This window comes from Onychostoma macrolepis, chromosome 14, assembly GCF_012432095.1.
Source record: "Onychostoma macrolepis isolate SWU-2019 chromosome 14, ASM1243209v1, whole genome shotgun sequence".
Lineage (NCBI taxonomy): Eukaryota > Metazoa > Chordata > Actinopteri > Cypriniformes > Cyprinidae > Onychostoma > Onychostoma macrolepis.
The window spans coordinates 14,944,230-14,963,603 of NC_081168.1; the positions used below are offsets into that span (position 1 = coordinate 14,944,230).

General features: G+C 34.5%; 1 protein-coding gene across 3 annotated transcripts in view; it reads left to right on the forward strand.

Moving 5' to 3' along the window:
- Window positions 1-19,374, forward strand: part of lingo2 (leucine rich repeat and Ig domain containing 2) — a 319,995-nt gene that overhangs the window by 102,033 nt on the left and 198,588 nt on the right. For 2 of the 3 annotated variants that reach the window (XM_058798129.1, XM_058798128.1), the window contains one exon: window positions 5,170-5,234. The gene's annotated coding sequence lies outside the window, so the exon portion shown is untranslated. Of the gene's footprint in view, window positions 1-5,169; window positions 5,235-6,008; window positions 6,044-19,374 lie in introns of all 3 variants that reach the window. The other variant, XM_058798130.1, reaches the window with a different exon arrangement.

A 19,374-nucleotide genomic window follows, 5' to 3' on the forward strand; every position in this document is an offset into this window, starting at 1 on the left:
GAGACATGAAGTCTGGCTTCAGAGGGAGACTGTGAAACATGACTATCTCTGGCAATAAGAGGCAAATTCTAGCTTTAAGTTTCCCCTAGGCTTTGTAAGGCTTGGTAAAGAGAAATTTCCAAATTACACACAGATATCAACCTACTTTATTTTTGCACACTAAAAAATGAACAGACCATAGAAAGTTTTCATTTTAAATATATTTTAAAATGTAATTAATTCCTATGATGATAAAGCTGAATTTTCAGCAGACATTACTTCAGTCCTCAGGATCACATGTCCTTCAGAAATAATTCTAATATGCTGATTTGGTGCACAGAAAACATTTTAACTTGTCTTGCTTAATATTTTTGTAGACACTGTTATGCTTTAATATTATTATTAGTATTTAGGATTTTTTGATAAATAAAAAGTATTTAAAAGGCTGAATATTTATAAAAGTATATCTTGCTATATAGATATAAGCAACAAGGAGCTGAGAGAGTGTAATTGAAGAGCAAAGCAAAGCAAAAGAGTTCAGTCCAGTGCAGTCCAGTCATGTTCAGTTAGGCTACATGGTGTATGTCCTGGTAGAGGGTCAAGTGAGGGACTTGCGGAGAGCAACAAAAGCACACATAAATTTGAAAGTTTCAGCTGCAATGTGCAATCTATGGGCTTCCAGCACACTGGAGAAAATCCCCAGTTCATTTATATGCTTTTGAAAAAGCCTGGTTTAAGGGCATGACAATATGTCCACATGCAATATACAGGTGCTGGTCATATAATTAGAATATCATCAAAAAGTTGATTTATTTCACTAATTCCATTCAAAAAGTGAAACTTGTATATTATATTCATTCATTACACACAGACTGATATATTTCAAATGTTTATTTCTTTTAATTTTGATGATTAGAGCTTACAGCTCATGAAAGTCAAAAATCAGTATCTCAAAATATTAGAATATTTACATTTGAGTTTGAATAAATGACCATCCCTACAGTATAAATTCTGGGTATCTCTTGTTCTTTGAAACCACAATAATGGGGAAGACTGCTGACTTGGCAATGATCCAGAAGACGAACATTGACACCCTCCACAAAGAGGGTAAGTCACAGAAGGTCATTACTGAAAGGTGTGGCTGTTTACAGAGTGCTGTATCAAAGCATATTAAATGCAAAGTTGACTGGAAGGAAGAATTTGGGTAGGAAAAGGTGCACAAGCAACAGGGATGACCGCAAGCTTGAGAATACAGTCAAGCAAAGCCGATTCAAACACTTGGGAGAGCTTCACAAGGAGTGAACTGAAGCTGGAGTCAGTGCATCAAGAGTCACCACTTCTGAACCAGAGAAAACGTCAGAAGCATCTTAACTGGGCTGTGGAGAAAAAGAACTGGACTGTTCCTCAGTGGTCCAAAGTCCTCTTTTCAGATGAAAGTAAATTTTACATTTCATTTGGAAATCAAGGTCCCAGAGCCTGAAGGAAGAGTGGAGAGGCACAGAATCCATGTTGCTTGAAGTCCAGTGTGAAGTTTCCACAGTCGGTGATGATTTGGGCTGCCATGTCATCTGCTGGTGTTGGTCCACTGTGTTTTCTGATGTCCACAGTCAACGCTGCCATCTACCAGGAAATTTTAGAGCACTTCATGCTTCCTTCTGTTGACAAGCTTTATGGAGATGCTGATTTTATTTTCCAGCAGGACTTGGCACCTGCCCACACTGCCAAAGGTACCAAAAGCTGGTTCAAGGACCATAGTGTTACTGTGCTTGATTGGCCAGCAAACTCGCCTGACCTGAACCCCATAGAGAATATATGGGGTATTGTCAAGAGGAAGATGAGAGAAACCAGACCCAACAATGCAGAAGAGCTGAAGGCCACTATCAGAGCAACCTGGGCTCTCATAACACCTGAGCAGTGCCACAGACTGATCGACTCCATGCCACGCCGCATTGCTGCAGTAATTCAGGCAAAAGGAGCCCCAACTAAGTATTGAGTGCTGTACATGCTCATACTTTTCATTTTCATACTTTTCAGTTGGCCAAGATTTCTAAAAATCCTTTCTTTGTATTGGTCTTAAGTAATATTCTAATATTTTGAGATACTGATTTTTGACTTTCATGAGCTGTAAGCTCTAATCATCAAAATTAAAATAAATAAACATTTGAAATATATCAGTCTGTGTGTAATGAATGAATATAATATACAGTTTCACTTTCTGAATGGAATTAGTGAAATAAATCAACTTTTTGACGATATTCTAATTATATGACCAGCACCTGTATACCTAGCAGACAAATGGATGAATACCTGTAAATAAATATTAGGACGTGCACAGCAACTAATTTTTGCTGTTTCAAGCAAGTCCAACAGTGTGATGAATAGTCAAAGTCCCCTAACACATACACGCAGTTCAGGTATGCTTGTGATCATTTGAGTTTCTAACAAGGTTGTATCAGAGAGGTTGAGTCAGATTTTATTTCCTTAAGCACAACTAACATATTTTGGTGCCACTTAACTAAGATGCAGTGGTTTCTTGTGGACTCTTTATGTGTGTGTGGGAGGAAAAGAGAAAGAAAATAAGGAAAGGACAGATGAACGAGAGAAATCAAGACAGATGGAATGAAGCCATTAATGACTTGCAACTCTGTACAGGTTGTGGAAATGAGAGAAGGACATGGCAACTAATGTTACATAACGACAAACTTTGGTCACGCTTTATATCAGGTGGCCTTAACTACTATGTACTTGCATCAAAAAATAAGTGCAATGTACTTATTGTGTTCATATTGTATTGCAAAATACTTTTGCTGGTATTGAGGTGGGATACGTGTAAGGTTAGGGACAGGTTTGGTGGTGTGGGTAAGTTTAAGAGTGGGTTAAGGTGTAAGTGATGGGTCAACAGTGTAATTATAAATGTAATTACAGAAAATAATTACAGATGTAATTACATATAGGTATTTTTAAAAATATAAGTACAATGTAAAAACATGTATGTACACAATAAGTGCATTGTACCAAATGATTAATTTAAATGTAAGTACATATTAGTTAAGGCCACCTAATATAAATTGGGACCCAAACTTTTCGCTCCTGTTAAATGACAACAGAAAAGCTACATACACATACAAACACAGATACAGTTCATTAGGCTAATTTAGGGTTGGCTCAATACCAGAGTTTTCACCTTCAGTGCAGTAACCACTGCAATATTTTGCTATTGATATCTTGATACTGAACAGATGGTACTGTAAATAATCTACTGAATTTGTGTGGGATGCAGGGTCATAGAATTACTAACTTTTTAGTTATTTAATGGTGTATGAAACTGAACAAAATACCATCATGAAGCATATTGTCAAGTTGTGTTTCCTAATATATTCACTAGATTTACCAGGATACCATATGTCATCAATATCATCCTAACCTAACAAGAAACATGTTCTATATTTATTTTCATGTAAATGATAAACTAAAAGTTTAAACATTAAGTAACTTGTACTTTAAATACATATTTAGATTTAGGAAAGAAACCAGAGAATAAAATCAATTTGTTTGAACACATTGCTTCAGTGAATGATTCAATGACTCACTAAAAATAGAATTAGAATCATTCAGTTAATGAATCAGTGTTTTTAAATGATTCAGTTGAACAAACAATTAAATGACTCACTTATCAAGACACTTATCACCACTTATTGGTGTATCTATGTAAGCTGGAAAAACAGTCGAAACACAGTTATACTTGAACATTATTTACATAAAGTGCAGTTTCTTTTATAAGTTGCACAGCTGTTTCAAATATGTAGTACTGCAGTACTTTTTTTGTACCAGAATATTGCGCAACCCAGTCTCCAACCTAGTCTCATTGCTCATCATGTGCTCACAAGCATCTGTCTTTCCCTCTCTCGCTGTCCTTCAACTTTCTTTGCCCTCTTCCTTTTTTAACACACAGAGGAACTCTCACCAATTCCATGTGTTCTAATACCCAAATCTTTCCTATATTGCAGTCACTCACTGCCAGCCTCAGACTTCGAAAGACACAAAGTTAAAAACTGTTCTTAGTGTCAAATAGATTCCTCCTGAATTAAATGTGAGGCATCACAAGGCATCACTTCAATCTATTTAAGTAGCTCTGCCATCATAATACATGCTTTTTATGGAGAGAATAGTCTCTCTTCTTTTTTCAATCTTACCTACAGCTTACTTTATTGGAATATTTCAAATATAACAATGAGATCAAAGAGACATTCTTATGTCTATGAAATGCATATAAAGAACAAGGCTGTCATGCGCTATCACTGAAAAGTAGCTGAAAAGGCTGCATCTGTCAGATGCTTAAAACGGTTTACCTTTAATGAGAGATGAGGATTTCATTTCTGATAAATTCCTGAAGAACATGTATCTGACATAGCAATGTTGACAATGTAAAACTAGGGCATAAGCAGCAGATTATATTTTTCAGTTATTTTCATCTGAAATGGGTTGTGGTGGCTGACTGGAAAATATTAGCCAGTAGTTGTCAAAAAGATCTGAGGCATTATCACCGAGGCTTTACAAATACTTAAATAAACACTTAAAGCTCATGAGCTGCAGTTGCTGTTGACGTCATGAGAATATTTGAATAGATTGTTTCTGAACGGAATATGGCAGCTTGTCTTTTATGGACTATTATATGATTTGTTCTATAAGATGTTTTTACCAATGGTAAATCGTTCACCTGAGAAGGTAACCATAGCAACAGTGTGCTGCTTGAGTACATTTTGTTCATTTCGGATCATTATTAAACAGAACATTTGGCAAAAAAAAAAAAAAAAATGCTTTCATGACTTTATTAAATATTTTACTGATTTATTTAAAACTTTTTCAAATGTATTTTATCTTAAAGCTAGTTTAGCTTTGGCTAACTGTTTGGAGTGTAGTGGCTGTGAGATGAAATTCCATTGTTTAGTTTTATCGATTCCAAGTAAACACATGCATGGAACTTTTTTCTATACTGAAAATATTTCACATCTCATCTAATGAATGAAACACAGCTTACCAAGCTTTACACACAATCTTTGGCTTCACCTCAGCGAAATGACAAGTTGCTAACAATGTATTTTTTTGACCTTCTACTGCTAATGAAGTGAATTCAGATATAGTTCAACCTAGGGTGTTGTTCTTAATCCTTTTTTTCTGTTTCCCTTGTAGGCCATGGACATTGCCTCTCCTCCTGCCTTTAGGCTGAGCATGACAAACTGTTCTGTTTTTATGTGGTAAGTTGCCCCATTATGTCTGTGGGAACTAAGGCTGATATGGCCTGTAGGCACTCGAGGTAGAATACATAATCTGGACTGTCTTATTCCTTTTTTTTTTTTTGATAGCTGATTCTATCCAGCGTGAAAAAAAAGAAGATACAAGATAACTATATTTAGTAGGAAGGAGGAGATTGAGCACTTTTTCAAATCAATATTGATCATGGTTGGAGATGAATATTAAATTAGGACAAAGTCGACATTTAAAACGACTTAAATAGACGCTATTTTCTTAATGCACATTCTTGTTTTGTTTTTTTATTCAGTGAGCCTCTTTGGCTGTGCAGACTTGTATATTGTTTTAATTTAATTTACAAACTCACATTCAGACTGGCTCCATTCTGGTATGTAACGATCGTTTTTAAGTATTTAAATAATTTCCGATTTATAAAAACTTTTATTTTTTCTTGAATATCTTGAAATTTGACTTCAAAGCTTCCTGAATCTTCATTGCTTGTTGTCGTTCCTCATCTCCTAAGACTCAATCTATTATAAGCTAAACAAATGAATTTACTCGTGTTTTGCAGCGATCTGAAGATATTCCCCATGTGCCATTATAAACAGAGGGCAGTGGGTTATATAATTAGTTTGTGTATTTCTTTGCAGTGAGCAATGCAACAATATTTTATATTACAGAGATCTGAAACGTGCTTCTGCTGTGTTATTAAGTCTATGACAAGCTGACAAAAAGAGTGTGCAGGTCTGTTTAGATATGTCATTTATTCCCTGTGTTAGCTCAAGACTCAAACTATATTGGACTTCATGAAAGAGTAAGAAATTCTTCAAACATTCTTTTTTGCCTTGTGTCAATTTTTAAACAGTGTGTTGTTTGCTAGTGTGACATGTTGTCTTTGTGGAAAAAGACAAGCAGATGTGACTTCATGGACACACATACACACTTTCGCACAGACACACACAATTAGACTTCAATAAGAGATCAGATGAAAAATGCACAGACGTTTGCTCAAAGGCAAAACACAAATGAATTTCTCTCCCACCACCATCTCGCTGCTTATTTACGTCAGAAAATGAAGATGAATTATGCCACTGGGCCAAAGGTTATTTATTTAAGCGCAATAAAGCAAATGCGCATTCACAGCAACTCCAAATCACATTTCTCTGTTCTCATTGGCCTTGGGCTCTCTCATGTTCGCAAATACAAGGGGTCATAAAATGATACAGCGAGACAAGAGCGCACGTTTGTAATACATTACGCCGAGGCAATGATTATCCACAGAATCTATGTTATCATTTCATACTGACACTTAATATTTCCATGCCCCACCTCACAAGACACATCTTCTGCCTGCCACCTGAGCAGTGTTTGGCTTCACTGAGCAGGTTACATCAAGTTCTGACATGCGGGGCTCGTACGATTGATAGGAAAAACCTGAAACTGATGGCTGATAGACACTGGAGAAAGTCAACCCTGAGACTAATCCAAGCCATTGTGCATTGGTAGATAAGGAAAAATAAATGCCTCCAGTCACTCTGTTGGAGAGGATGCTGGGATATCAGCTGCTATATACAGTGTATATATATGGTAACACTTTATTTTGAGGGTGCCTTTCAATTAGTAACTTAGTAATTAGTAATTAGTAGTCAACTTATTCTAATCCGAACCCTACCAGTTTACTAATACTCCTCTAACACTCTAATGAGAGTTCGTAGATATGTTGGTGCAAATTTACTTACAGTCAACAGAATGTGTTAAAGGGACTGACAAAATAAAGTGAAACCATATATTTCTGATAATATTAGAAGTACATATTATAAATATTTTGTACTTAACTATAAATATACAGTATTATACACAAACATGATCAAATCATACATATTGAGTTATATTTAAATATTTAATAATCACATACAAATTATATAATTGTATGTGATTATTTGTGTATTAAAACAATAATTTTGTGTGCCAGCATTTTCTTTTTTTTCTTTTTTTTATGTTTTAAACAAAATATATTTTATAAATATTTTATAAAAATTCTATTCTTAAAAAAATTAATAAATAAATAAACTTGTCCCTTTTAGACTTGCACTCTATTCATTTACTGCTTGTTTTCTTTTTCTTTTTAAACTAACACTAGCCTTTCTGATCTTTTTGTATTCTACTATATTCTACTGTTTTCTTTTTATTTATTATACAATTAACAAAATTAAAAAAAAAAGCCTTTAACTCTAGCTTGCTCTATTCTTTTTCTATTCTATCTGTTTTCTTTTTTATTTATTATATAATTAAAAAAAATTAAAATAAAAACCTTGCTATGTGTACTGCGTTAAACTAACTGAGACATGTTATAGCACTTGCATATCATTGCTCTTTTGTTGATTTTGACTGCATCTATCGTCCTCATTTGTAAGTCGCTTTGGATAAAAGTGTCTGCTAAATGACTAAATGTAAATGTAAAAAAATACTTAGAAGTATACACGTTTTATTATTTTTATTTTATTTTATTCTATGTTCTAATTCTATAATTCTGTGTATAGAATTCTTCTAATTAATTCGCACTTCTAATATTACCTAATTATTTTGATGGTCCCTTTTGAGCATTCTGTTAACAATAATTCTGCACATAAATGTCAACTAACTCTCATTAGGGTATTAGTAGACTGTCTGCTTAATATCTGCTAACTCTTTATTGTGATAGTCTCCCAACAGATATTCTACTGACTATAAGTAACTTTGCAAGTACATGTCAGCTTGTTCTAACCCCAACTCTACCAGTCTACTAATACTCTACTAACACTCTAATGAGAGTTAGTAGATATGTACGTGCAACGTTACTTACAGTCAACAGAATGTGTTAAAGGGAGTTTCAAAATAAAGTGAAACCAATACTTCTGATACTTCTTTTAACTATATATTTCTTAGTATGTTTTTATAATATTTTAATTTATAAAACATATTTATTATTTAATACAATAATAAAATAAAGTGTGTATATTTTATTTATACTTTTTCTCTGTGTGTGTGTGTGTGTATTGTGTATATATGCTTGTATTTATATATATATATAAATATATATATAGGTGTGTGTGTGTGTGTGTGTGTGTGTGTATACAGTTGTGCTCAAAATTATTCATACCTTTGGTAAATATGATCAAAGAAGGCTGTGAAAATAAGTCTGTATTGTTTATCCATTTGCTCTTTCATTCAAAATTTTCAAAAAAGTCAACAAAAAAAAGTGGGGGGAAATCACATTAGGAAATAAATATTTTTCTCTAGTACACAATGGCCACAATTATTGGTACCCCTAAAAATTATTATGGGTAAAATATCTCCCAAAAAAATTTCCCATTCATATTTGCATTTATCACACCAGGGTGACTAGGAATATGAAATTGTCCAGCCTTGGCTTCCTGTTTCACAGGATTATAAATATGAGGAACACAAAGGCCAAATTCCCTTAATCATTAATCACAATGAGTAAAACCAAAGAATATATTTCTGATGTGCAGCAAAAGATTGTTGAACTTTACAAATTTAGAACATGGCTGTAAGAATACAGCTAAAGCATTAAAAATCCCCATTTCCCCCATCAGGGCAATAATTAAGAATTTCCTATCAACTAAAGATATTACAAATGTGTCTGGAAGAGGATGTGTGTCTATATTGTCCTAATGCACGGTGAGAAGGAGAGTTTGAGTGGCCAAAGACTCTCCAAGGATCACATCTGGAGAATTGCAGAGATTAGTTGAGTCTTGGGGTCAGAAAGCCTCAAAAAAAAAAAAAAAAAAAAAATTCAAACAGCACCTACATCACCACATGTTGTTCAAATGGGTTTCAAGAAAAATTATCCTCGCTCATCCAAAAACAAACTCCAGCATATTCAGTTGTTAGACACGACTGGAACTTCAAATGGGACTGGCTTCTATGGTCAGATGAAACGAAAAAAAAAAGCTTTTTAGCAACAAACACTCAAAATGGGTTTGGTGCACACAAGGATAAAAAAAGTACCCCATGTGTACAATGAAATACACTGCTGTATCTTTAATGTTGTGGGCCTTAACAAATTAAAAACTGACTGTCCATGCAGAAATCTTATAATGGGCCGAGGTTGGATCTTCTAACAGGAAGATGATCCACAAATAAACATCAAAACCAAAACAAAAAGGGGTCTCTGAGAACAAAACCAAGCTTCTGCTATGGCCGTCCCAGTCCTCTGACCTGAACCCTATAGAAAATGAGTGGGGTGAACTGAAGAGAAGAAGCACCGTCATGGAGCTGGGAATCTGAAGGGTCTGGAGTGATTCTGGATGAAGGAATGGTCTCTGATCTCTTGTCAGATATTCTCCAAACTTATCAGGCATTATAGGAGAAGATTCAGAGCTGTTATCTTGACAAAAGGAGATTGCAAAAAGTATTGAATAAAAGGGTATGATTAATTGTGGCCAGTGTGTATTAGAGAAAAACATTTATTTCATAATGAGATTTCTCTCCCATTTTAAATTCTTATTCTCCAATGAAAGGTTAGATTTTTGTAAAAATGTTTAAAATAAAGATCAAAAGGATTAATGACACAGATTTATTTTCACAGACACCTTTGATCATATTCACATTTACATATTTACATACATACATACATACATACATACCAGTGGTCATCTTTCATAAAAAACCTCATGTTCTTGAAACAGTTCATCAAACAATGCTTTTGAAAGTTTGCGCTAAAGACATCATATGAATATTACTCACTATAAGCATTAAATAATAAATGTCAAGAGAAAAAGAAAACTAAATGTTTGTTCTGATTCTAAATATTTAAGTGCCAAAAATCCATGGTATTAGCTGAAATTTGTCAACCGTTTGTTGTTAGCATTGCATTTGTTTGCAGAAAATACAATGTGGATTCATTTTATAGTAATTGTTATAAAAATTGATTCAACCCCTTCACCTTATACATTCACATATTTTAATGTCAGTGGCAGCACCTGTATTTTGGTCTGCTCTATGTAAATGTATTCAGGGCTGGAACACTGTGTTAAATAAGAATGTTCGCTCTTATCCCCTTATTAACCAAGGGACGCAGACCATTACTAACACTCAAGTGTTACTGTGTTTGTGTTAAAAGCTCTTAATCCCATATGCTGGTTTGTTCTCAAATTGACTGTTATTATTGTAAATTTCATCATAGATAATAAATTCATGCTGAGATAATCCCTCTTACAATGAGACACTAATCAGGTAGTTCAGCCTCCCTAATCAAATATGGTTTTATTTTTCGCTCCTTGTACCAGCATCCATTTCACAGGGGAACACATGGATTTACCTACTATTTTATGTTCTCTTCGAGCCCTACTGTGCCGCTGCCACAGCAAACTCTGGCCCGTCATGTTACCCACAATGCTCTGAGGCATCTTAAAGGGGAAGGATCAGGCTCTGATCAGATGCCATGAGGTCAGTGGCATGTCACAGTGAAAATATCCCCCCAGCATTTGCTGTAATTCTCTGCAAGCGTATTTCCTTTGTGCTGACCGCGCGGGAGAGCTGCAGGAAAGCCTCTTAGCTTTTCACAGATCCACACAAACCCAGACAGATAATGTCTTTTTGGAGAGAAGCGACAAAAGGTCCTGCCACTTATTTATTATTTCATTCTACTGTCTGTCTATACTCAACTCTTCATGCCATTTTTTCATGGTGAGAAAATACTGGCTTTGTCCAGGATATGTAAACTAGTAAACAGCTCTCGGTTTAAAAAAAAAAAAAAAAACGGCGTTTGTAAACTATTCTGGTTGTCATGAAAAGATGTCAAATGTAGTACGGGTATGTTTAGAGATAAACTATTAAATAAAATATAGTTAGTATAGTAATAATACTTCTATTGTCCTTAAAAACTGTATGTGGCCTTTGATTATGGTATAAAAGTGTGTTTGCTTAAGTATATGATAATCTTAAAAAAAAAAAAGTGCAATGTTTGTCAAATTATTCATAGATCCATTTTGTTTGTTTCCTTATTATATTGTTAAATATTTGAATGTTACATTCATTTACTAGTGCTGTCAAAAGATTAATTGCATCCAAAATATAAGTTTTTGTTTACATAATATATGTGTGTGTGTCCTGCGTGTATGTATTACGTATATATAAATATACACACAGTATATGTCGAAAATATGTACATGTATTTACGTGTCTATATTTATATTCATATAATTTATATTATAAATAAATATATTTAATATATAAACATAACCTATTTTTCTGAAATATATACATGCATGTGTGTGTATTTATATATACATAATAAATATACATAGTACACACACATATATTATGTAAACAAAAACTTATTCTGGATGTGATTAATCGCAATTAATCGTTTGACAGCACTATTATTTAGATGTTGTTAAGAATGACAAAATAAAAGCAAATGCCAAAAAAAATATATATATTTTAAAAAATGAAGGCAGCAGAAGGGTTAATGTTCTGTTTGATGGTTTTTACACATTTCTCCACACTGTATATGATTACCGTATTTCTACAGGCAGATCACATTAAATATATAGCATTTATTCTGCTGACACTCATAAGCCACCACTATGGGAAGACTGGATACTGTGTACAATTTAATTATTGTTTTTGTCCTACTGTGAACATAGTTTGCATCTTTTTATAGTTCGAACTCATCCATATTGCAAACACATTTGGCGTTAACAGGAATTAAGTTTGTTTCAGTGGTACTTCTCATGCTTTACCAATGTATACATAGATGATGAAAAGTCTTTTCAAACAAATCTGCTGGAACTCTCCCCAGCAAAGCCATCTGTACCGCCAAATGTTATTTTTGTCTTATCAACCGTCAGTGCCACATGGAACTCATTTTTAAGTTGCTGTGAAGTGATGTCTGTCAGTGTTTGGAGTTCTCACTTTTCAAATGCAATTAGAATTAGAATTCTGATGAGAATTAAACACTAAAACTTTGTTTAGACTGTCATTTTTATTCAGTCTTTCCTCATATACAGGTCAGTAGTTCCCCCACTTTATGTGCTCTCGCAGGCACATCAGCACCATGGCAAGATCTCATTGCTCGGCATAAACAGAAGAAATTTGCAATTTTCATTTTTTCTACATTGACAGTAATGCTCAATTGTTGTTGGAAAAAGCCACTGTGCTAATGCTTACATCATTACTATAGCAACTAATGTAGAGATGCAGGATATTGACTAACTTGCAAAATGACCATTTGGACAGCCATTTATATTGCTATCAAAATAAATACACTACAGTTGTTCCTGCATTGATCAAATAAAATAAATGATCTCACTTTGTATTGCACTTTATGTTATCAAGCATGTTAAGGCCCGAGTCTATGGGCTGTCTTGTTATGACAGGAATGCCCTGCTCCTTTAACAGAACATAGCACATCGCCTCCAAAAAGCATTTAAACGACTGTGAGCAAGTAAAAGGCTTCATAACACATTTAACTTAGTGAGAAGGCATTAAGTTGCTTAAATGGATAAGCTTATGTTACACAAGTTGTAAATAGAGAGAGGTAGATTATACATATGGTATATTATAGCAGTTGTTCTCAAATGGTTTTGCTTGATCTATACTTTTTGCTTTTTTTCATGTTACTGTTTTCGTTTCGTTTCGTACCCAACAGAAACATGCATATTTTATTTGTTTTTATTTATTTTTCTTTTTGTACCATATGTAGTTTTATGGTTTGAGAATGAGGGCATCTCATATGTTTGTATGTCAGCATCTAAATTTTGGGTCACCACTACTAATGTCTATGTATGTTTATATATATACAGTATATAGAGAGAGAGAGAGAGAGAGAGAGAGAGAGAGAAGAGCCCAATCACTTTTTCCAAGAAATCGCTTTGTTTCTCAGGTTTCTTGTAGAAAATCAGACTGAAACAGGCTATCAGAAACTGTTGAGCATTGACACTGAAGATAAGTATTATGTCTGCCTGTAGCTACAGGATGACGATATGCCCTCACTTGAATGACTTTGTTTTTTTTTTGGGAGCAGGCAACTGATGTGGGGGACACTCTTCTCTAGAAATAATCAGCTAGATGCACAGATACTTGTAAACACGTTCCATCCCTGGGCAAGCCAGCGGTCTGTGAAAGAATGTGTCATGATTTCAGCACAGTTGACTGGAGGGGTTGGAGATGTGAAGCGCGTGAGGAACATGCAGGTGGTGTCTGAATGATTTGAATCACACTTAAGGGTGTTTTCCTGTCACTGTCTTTTTCCATTACTTTTCAGTGAATGTTTGGAAGCATAATGGAAATGTTTTTGAAATTTGGTAGTAGTTGGAGTGGAAAACTTGAATCCACATTCCAAATCTGCATGCATGTGTTTATGCATGTGTGTGAGAACAAACTGACATGTGGTCATCTTAGAATAAAGTGCATGTTCTTGAGATCATCTATCTTAAAGCTAACATTTTTACTTCCTTAGCATTTAACATTAAGTAATTAAAATGTGTGGAAATCTGAGAAATGAAGACTACTTTTGGTCAATTTAATAGGCCTTTGCTTAGCAAAAATCTAATTTTATTTCAAAGAAAGAAATGAATAAACAACCTTACTGACCCCAAACTTGTGAACAGTAATGTATAATATTGTATATTATGTTATATTATATAAATGTATAATGTATAGGGGCATCAGAATGCATGGCATTGTAGGAATTTTAGTAATTTAATTTATCTATCTGTCTAGCTAGCTTACTCTCTGCACTGCATTCTTTTCTTTACAATCTATGTCTCTTTTTTGCTGTCAGTCAGCACTCTGGCAACTATTAACTCCCTCTCAGGTTGCCCCTCACTCCGCCAATGCATTTGAGTTATTTCACTTCACACAATTAGAGTGCATTACCTCCAGTGCTTTCTGCATGCATGTTTGAGGAGGCAGGGATGGCCTCTGAGGAGTTTGGGTTGGATAATGAACCTGTGTGTTTGTGTGTGTGATTCTGTGTGCATGCCTGCTTTACCACTGAAGCTTTGGAAAAGAGAGCAGCAAGGGACACATGAGCCTTTCCCATTGTTAATTAAGAGCTAATCTCCATACCATATATTTTAGAAACAGGCAGAAGAAGCTGACACCCTGCCCTAACACAACATTGTACAAAGTGCATTACGTCACATAACACAGCAGTGAGGAAATGAAAACTTGAACTATTTGGCTATTTAAGCACCATGGACAGCAGATGGGAGCTTATTTCAGGACCATGGACAGCAATTTTTCACTTTCTTCGGTGAATGAGAGGGTATGAAGAATAGCATATTTGTAGAATGCAGTGTTTTCAAAGTAATGATCTTCCTTTAAACTTTAGATAATAGCTTTCCACATGCATTTTCTTCTGTAGTTGTGTCATATATTGTTGTAAATATGTTTGTATTACCATCACCTTCCCTTTGATCTGATGCTCAGTGTTTGTACGCAGCAAACAACACAATTAATGAAAACATTCACATAAGTCATGGTAACTCCCTCACATTTCTGTTTTGATCTGCAATTAATCAAGACACACGCATAGACACCCAGAAAAAAAGATAAGACAAACCACTGCTCAGAAACAGCTTTAGCAATCTTTGTGCTCTGGCATAAGCTGAATAAACATAACTATATTTAGGCAGTTTAACCTGAATATCTCTATACATCAGAAATAGCCTTTTGAATTTACTTTGAAAAGAGGTAACACACTTGTTTTAACAAAACAAATTTAATAAAAAAAAATAAACAAACATATTATTGTAAATTATGATAAGGGACAATGCACACCATTGTAGAAATTGCTGTTTAAACACTGTTTAAGTTTAAGTTCTGTTTTTGTCCATTTGGTATTTTATTGGAATACTGAAATGTAGCTGTTGAAAATATTTTTATTGCAATTCAGTAATTCAGTAAATTTTATGTGCATATGCAAATGTACAAGAAGTTGGTTTAGGGTTTGTATACATTTATGTTTATTTATTTATTTTGCATAGACACTGTACAGTGTTTCTCTGCATTTCTCAGTAATCTCAAAGCACGTAGCTCTGCTGTGTTGTTACTGTCCCAGAATGCATCATTCTAACAGCACTCTGACCACTCTATTACGTGTTTGTGACAGGAAAACTGCCCACAGTTTCCTCTGCCCACATCCTCTTTGAGTTATTGAAATTCAGCTGTGCAGAGATAAAAAGCTGCTAGTGGCTCTCTCCGTATTCTCCAGAGATATGTTTCCCCCCCTTCTCCATTTGTGAAAGACTTGGATTTTTAATAACATTCCACCCCCTTCCCTTTTTTATAGTCAAAGGCTGTAAGGATATCTCTACCCCAAAGGTATTATTTTGCTTTCTCTCATGAGGTAGAGGGCAAGACAGGCTGAAAGTTTTATGACTGTAATTGAACAGTAAATCTTGCTGGCTTTTTCTTTCCAGTGATATGATGAACAAAGTGTCATAGCAGTAGCTACTCCAAACTTGACCCAGCATTTTTCTCGATTTTCTTTGTGTCTATACAGCACACCCATAATAATGTTGATACACTTTATTTCAGTAGTCCACTTTAGATATTCTACTAACTAGTAACGTTGCAACTACATGTCAAGTAAGTCTCACTAGAGTTTTACTAGACTGTTAGTAGAACGAGTTGATGTACGTTCAAAGTTACTTATAGTCATTAGAATGTCTGTTATGCAGACAGTCTACTAATACACTTATGACTGGTTGTCAATGCTGGGTACTTTACTTACAAATTGCAGTGTATTACTCATTACAAATTACATGATGCTACTTTTCAATTACTTTAGATTACTTATGATTACTACATTTGAAATATTTTATTTGTTTACCTGCATGCCAATGTAACTGTTAACTAACATCAGAGAACCATAAACAAGCAAATGCGTCATTAAATTATTAAAGAATTAACTCTAAATCCCAGGGTCAAATAACACATAAACAAACAAACAAACACAAATAAATAAATAATAAACATCAAAACAGCAATGACACAGAAAAAAAGCCTTCCAGATTTTATATATTTTTGTCAGTTATACATCGACAATGTTTAGTAAACTGTATAATTGTTCATTTTATAAATGGTATAATTGACTGAGAGGTGCTTTTCTCCTCAAATTCAGAAGCATGGATCACAAATTAATTCACGTGGCATTTACATGATTGTCCTATATTGTGAATATTCAGTGCTAAATGATATGACACACAGTAGAATTTTAAGAAAGAAAAAATATAAGAAAAATAAGAATTGGTGAGACTCAATAAATTATGAATCATTTTCTTCCATTAATATGATCTTATTACAAGTACTAAATTTGTGGAATCTGATTACATAAACCATATTTTATGTAATCGGCACTGCTTGACATGCAGTTGCAAAGTTACATAGTCAGCAAAATGTCTAAATTGGACAATCAAAATAAAGTTATCTGTTAAACTATAGGCCCATGATTGATATGACTGTGGAGAAAACCAGATTGTGCAGATTTTGCCTTTAAGCTTCAACACAAGGCCACTCTAAATAAAAAATTTTAAACATTTAAAAAATGATTGGCTCTCATTATCTCTGTACTGGACATGCAGGATCATCTGTTCTCAACCTACATGATGTCTGCATGACAGAATGGCAGTAGATAATTATTGGCTCCTGGCCTTTTCCAGATGTGAGATGGTGCTGATCTGCCGTTGCACGACTCCAGCTGCGTGACTAGGAAAGGCTATCGTCCATATGGTCCTCTTCCTTCCCTGCCTGGATCAGGCTAGACGGACCAGGCAGATGGAATCACACACCGTCTGCCAACAGTCACATGTTATGTGCCTGCCAGCATTAATTGGGCATGGGCTGCTTCCACTAGCTGAAATGCAAGGGCTTAGAGGTTGAGGTGTTTTGCCACTGTATCCATATCTACAATGTTGTAGAATGCAGAGGGGGCTGATAATCAGGGAAAACCAAGAAAAAAGAGCGAGAGGAAGAAAAGGGCAGCGAACATTGTGTAACAACTTGTCCAGCACCAGTGACATAAGAGAAATGTCATTTGTTCTTAGAGCAGGCAGCTGTGTTTCTCGCAGGAGCAGAGATCTCACATTCACAGTGGGCTAATCAATGTTGACAAGGCATTTCAAAACTGGAGCGGTGAGTGGGCCGCATGTTCTAAAGTGATCAAATCGGCATGCTCCAGCTGAGCTGTGCTGTTTGAAGATGGCCTTTGATGAAGACTTGCAGCATTGAGTGCAGGACTCTTCTGGGGACCCATTCAGCCACTCTACCCTGGATAGATTTATTTTTCTCTCTTTCTTTCTGCCTCTCGCACCCCTGTGATCTGTCAGGATAAATACTACGTGCTGTTGGGCCCCAACCTATTCCAAGATAAAAGTTTCAATTCTCTTTCTCTGTGAAGAGCGCTCCTTGTGCAGTTGGATTTTTTTTTTTTTTTTTTGCAGGATAAAGAGTGAGGCTCTCCATTTTAAGTGCGAGACAGGTTTAATGCCGCCCCAGGCCCGGGTAAAGTGCTAGCAATAAGATTTAGACAGGCTGGGCTCCACTTGTAATCTGAGGCAAGAAAAACAGCTTTTCATCAAAGTGGATTTACAGTGCTTCCTGAGCTCAATGGGAAAATCTGAAAACCTGCCACAATGGAATAAGAAACTTGTCATTCCAATTGCTAAAGAACAGGTGGGTGAAATACAGTAGCGTTCAAATTTTTGGGGTGGTAAGATTTATTTTATTTGTTTATTAATTTATCTTTATATATATATATATATATATATATATATATATATATATATATATATATATTTATATAATCATTACTATATATATATATATATAAAAGATGCATTAAGTTGATCAAAAGTGAAAGTAATGATTTTTATAATGAAATTCTCTTTCTGAAATCTCTTAAATTGTTTTTCTGTTTATCGAGGAATCCTTAAAAAATTATATCATGGTTTTCACAAAATTATTTAGCAGTACAGCTCATTTTGATATTAAAATAAATGTTTCTTGAGCATTGAATCATGATGAAGAATCATGTGGCACTGAAGACTGAAGTAATGGCTGTCGGAAGTTCATATTTTCTATCACAGGAATAAATTACATTTTAAAATGTATTAAAATACAAAATAGTTATTTTAAATTGTACTATTTCACAATATTAACTGTATTTTTGATCAAATATCCGCAGTCTAGATGTATATAAGAGTCTTCCTGCAAAAACCACTAAAAAAATCTTACTGATGTCTAATTTTTGAATGGCAGTATATGTTACAAAATATTGTATTATTACTATACAACTTTTAGAAGTAGATTTCAGAATTGCATAAGATCCTGCTTCACACAGTAAGCAGAGTGTTTAATCTCAAATAATTCATAAAATTTAAGTCTGAGTCTGAAATCAAATAAAAAATGAATGTGGATAATTAAACATACTGTATGCAGGTGTACAGTCTCAAAATCACCTCAAAGTCTCAGACCATTAATACTAAAAAACTTTAGTTTAATTGCTGCTCTACATTTTTAAGTGAACTCAAAGTAGTGGGAAAAATAACCTGTTCACTGGACTTTTTTAACCACTTTTCATTTTGATTAATCGTTTTCAATTGGAACTCTGAAAACTCAAGTGGAAATAACAGAAATTATAGTGTCAAACTGTAACAGATTTTCCCGTATGGTTTCTTGTTTTACATGTATTTTTTAGAATTCCAGGTACAGTAAAATGACTAAATTGACAGGAATATTGTGAGCTCACAGTAGGTTAGGGTTTCATGATTTAGTGTTCCTCCAGCCTATTGATAACATATTATCCTATTCTTGTTTTTGAAACTGGTCAGTTCACATTTCATATTTTTTAGTTTATATATTTCCCATTGTTGGTTTATTGATTATTTGTTCAATTTTACATGCAGCTCCACATACACTGAATTGGTGCAGATTGACTGCATTTACGCTCTTACCAATGCTGTTAATGTTTAGTGGAAGCTTCAGCTGGAAAACAATGCAAGGATCTCAACTGCTTTGACAAAGTCTGAGAAGACTGTAGATAATGGCCGGGTTCTTCAGAGATGAATTCACAATCCAATTTGGCACACACTAATTCTGTGATTTGACAAATTATTGAAGCATGTCAATTAC